General features: G+C 44.0%; 1 pseudogene; it reads left to right on the plus strand.

The window, feature by feature from the left end:
- Positions 1–222: 222 nt before the first annotated feature.
- Positions 223–3,082, plus strand: LOC101087782 (annotated as a pseudogene).
- The last annotated feature ends 1,119 nt before the right edge of the window (positions 3,083–4,201 follow it).

Consider the following 4,201-nt stretch of genomic DNA (forward strand, 5'->3'; position numbering starts at 1 on the left):
GCACCTACTATGTGCCAGGCTGGGGAGTCAGGCATAAAGTGATGGCCATGAGCATCCTTCTCTCATGAACATCATCGTCTACAGGGAGAGACACACAATAAGCAAACAAGTAGGTAAATAATATTCAGGTGCTTTTAAGTACCTTGAAAAATAATAATGCAGAAAAGGTAAGCGGTTGAGATATGGGAGGAGCAGAGAATTATTTTAGGTAAAGAGGTCCCGATGGCCTGTTTGATGATACGACATTTGAGCAGAGACTCAAAGGAGGTAAAGACTGGCCTGCAACACTGCCCTAGGATGAGGAAACGGAAAATGGAACAGCCACATAAGACCCCAAGAATGACTGAAGAAGTTCCACGGAGGAAGTTTCTGGGTGGTGCACACACCACTGAAGGGGACTGTGGCCTGAGCGGTGTGCTCTCCCCTCCCCCCCAAAAAGCAATCAGATTGTACTGCCATGAGGTACCATGACAACCTGCTCAGATTTTTGTATGGCCCTGTTTTCATGACACAGGAAGGTCTGGGGTGACTGGGGTGAAATAGACCATCATCAATCCAGCATAAAGTGCCCGGAAGATCTTACAAATCTATGCAGCAAAGAGTCCCCTGGTGAAAGATACCTATTTTAATCTATTCTCCAAAGTGATCACTTTTGTTGGCACTCAAAGCCTATAATAAATCACTTTTCCCAAGGCGTCTGTGTGGCTCAGTCGGTTAAGCATCTGACTCTTGATTTCCACTCAGATCATGACCTCAGCATTTCTGAGACTGAGCCCTGTGATGGTCTCCACAGTGACAGCAGGGAGTCTGCTTGGGATTCTCTCTCTCCCTCTCTCTCTGTGCCTCCCCTGCTTGCACTCAAACACTGTCTATCTCTCAAAATAAAGAAACTTTAAAAAATAAATAAATAGATCACTTCTCCCTGAAAAAGCATTACATTCCCAAATCCTACATCATATAAAGGAATGAAAAAGGTATCCTGAGGGTCAGGATCAATGAGCTTGCAAACTCTCCTTGTGTGCTAGAATACCCAGAAGCCTCTGTTACTACTGTGTGGGGCCCTTTCTCCTTTTATGATCCAAAGAGTGACCTCTAGACTCCATGGAAAGCCATGTATAAAACCAAATTTTTTCATCTTTCCCAACCTCTATTCTATTTAAAGAGGCTTTCTTTTACTACCCTTGCTAAAATATGCTCCTTTACACCCTCTCTTAATTCCTTCCTTACGTTTGCCACAGAAATCATCATGGATGGATATGGAAACGTTTTTTTATTTATTTTTGTTTTTAATTTTTTTTAACATTTATTTATTTTTGAGAGACAGAGCAAGACAGAGCATGAGTGGGGGAGGGGCAGAGAGAGGTGGTTACACAGAATCCAAAGCAGGTTCCAGGCTCCGAGCTGTCATCACAGAGCCCAATGTGGGGCTCGAACCCACGAACCGCGAGATCATGACCTGAGCCGAAGTCGGACGCTCAACCGACTGAGCCACCCAGGCGCCCTGGAAATGTTTTTTAATCTTTTTGCTTTTCTTGCCACTATACTAGCCTGTAATCTCCAGGTGGACTTTGCCTCTGTCAACGTGAATAGTACCCAGTAAAATGCAGGTGCATAAGAGACATATGTAAAAAATTGCTTGATTATTGACTGTAGTGTTCTTTGACTCCCATTTCCTCTTTATTAAATAGCATTTTGACCACATCATTACCCAACACAGACACAAAAACTGGGCTAAAGCATAGTGAAAAGCAAGCAAGACAAGCCAAAATATTTTAGGGCCTTAGAAATGACTGACATCTTTCAAAGTCACGGGACTAAAATAAATGCATTTCAAAGAAACCCTTCAAAGAAAGACAGAGTGTGGCTCTCAGTGGGTCTCAGAGTTGCACCAAAACATGGTTTATCCCGTCATTTCTTAGATTTGTTGCTACAGTCCACAAAATGAAACACAGAAGTATAGTTGAAAGAATATTGTACCCGAAGAAAATAAAAGTGTGACCCAAGTTACGAGCTCATGGGCACTGGTTCCTCATGTGTACCAGGCTGAACAACCATACGAATAGAATTCACACCCTGCCTATGACACAAAAACCAATAAATCACAATAGCATAACTGATGCTCTTTAATAAAGAATTGCAATGCATTCTGCATTTCACACGCGCAATCATAGAATTACAGTGACAAAATCTCAGTAAGCTACTATATGAGCAGAGAGGATCGTGGATGTGAAAGGCCTTTGTAAATCGTCTACTCCAAATACGAAGGTAGTATTAGAGAGTGCTACGGTTACATACTTCCTGAATAATTCACTTTTTTATCATTTTGTTGGTATACAACTGACATATCACATTGTATGTCCAAGGCATACAACATAATTTTATGAATATATATATATATATATATATATATTCTTGTAAAGAGGCTGAATTTCTTCTATTGGGTCTCACAAACCCTCTTCATCAGCCGATTTGTCTTCTTTGTCATGCTTCTGCCTATTTCATCACACTGAGGGGTAACTTGGGGATACTCACTCTCATATGCATTGATCCTAGACTACACCCCTACGTACTTTCTTCTCAGCTGCTTGTCCTTTGTGGATATTTGTTCCTCTTCCCCCATTGCCCCCAAGATGCTCTGTGATACCTTCGCAGAGAAAAAAAGGTGTCTTTTTCACAGCTTCTGCTGCACAGCTGAGGCTCTTTGGTCTTTTTGTAGTAGCTGAATGTTTCCTCCTGGCTCCCATGGCATATGACCGGTATTTGGCCATTGGTAAGCCCGTGTTGTAGGCACTCATTATGTCCCAACAGGTCTGTGTGCCGCTGGTTATAGGGCCTTATGTCATGGCTCTTCTAAGCAGCATGACCCATATGACATTGACTTTTTGCTTGCTCTTCTGTGGCCCAAATATCATCAATCATTTCCTCTGTGATATTCCCCCTCGGCTTTCTCTTGCATGCGCAGACACCTTCTTAATACAGTTTACGTTTTTTTTTTTTTTTTTTTTTTGTGGCTGGATCTGTAGGAATCCTCAGTGGCCTGACCATGATGGTCTCCTATGTAGTACCATTGCCTGAACTATAAGATAGTCTTGGAACTGGGCTCCTGCTCTGTTTCTTCCTGCCCGTCCCCATCTCTGCCATCCATCATCACCCTCACTTTTCAAACACCGTCACCAGTGTGGCCTTAATGCATATCTCTAAGCAGGTCACTTTTCTGCTTAAAGTCTATCTCCCCATCCACTCAAGGCCCCAGGAGAAAGCCATGGCTCCAGTCTGCCTTCCAAATCTTTCCTGATTCAGTTCCAACCTACTCTTCCAGGGTCTTCCATCATCCTCCCCTAACACACACTAAACCCTAATAGCACCTGTTTGCTCAGCCTTCCTTGAGCGCGGTTCACTTCTAGAAAAACTCAAATGTAAGTTTCCTCCCTCTGCTGCAGTCTATCCACACTCCAGTCTGCTTGTTCAAGTTCATCCATGCTTACAATTTGAACTCAGAACTTGTTACTCCGTAGGACCTCCCCACGTGTCGGTGCCCTGTGGCCCTGGTAGGTCCTATCCCTCTTTCCCCCAGGCTTTCGTGCTATCTTTTCCAAAAAGCACCTGTAGTTCTCTTAATTCTAATGTATCCATTCTTCTCCCCAGTAGGCTTGTGAATTCCTGGAAGATGGGAATGCTGTCTTGCTCATGCTTGTGTTGTTGCCTGGATGTAAATAGTTAAAGAAGCCTGCTAGGTCTCTCAAATGCACCATAGCTAAAGTAGGACCTCTGATTCCACCCCTCCACCCCGCCTCTCTGTCATTACCCTGAGTGGTTCTGTTATTCCCGTCTTCCTCTTCTTGGTAGACAACACTGCCATCCACCCAGTTGTTCAAGCTCCAAACTTGAGTCTCATCTTTGATTCCTCTCCCTCCCTTCCCCCATCCTAATCCAGCCCATCACCAAATGAGCTCTACCTCCAAATCCATTCACATTTGTCCACTTCCCTTCACCAACCCTGCCCTCCTCTTTCCTGGACTGCTGCAATGAGTCCCAAATGATCTCCTTGCATCTGTTCATGCTTCCCTGCACTCTGTTCTCCTCTCTGAGACGACAGACAATGTTATTTAAAAATGTGCATCATGGGGTGCCTGGGTGGCTCAGTCAGGTAAGCGCCAGACTTCAGCTCAGGTCATGATCTCTTGGTTTGAGAGTTTGAGCC

The sequence above is a fragment of the Felis catus genome, chromosome D1 (genome assembly GCF_018350175.1).
Source record: "Felis catus isolate Fca126 chromosome D1, F.catus_Fca126_mat1.0, whole genome shotgun sequence".
Classification (NCBI taxonomy): domain Eukaryota; kingdom Metazoa; phylum Chordata; class Mammalia; order Carnivora; family Felidae; genus Felis; species Felis catus.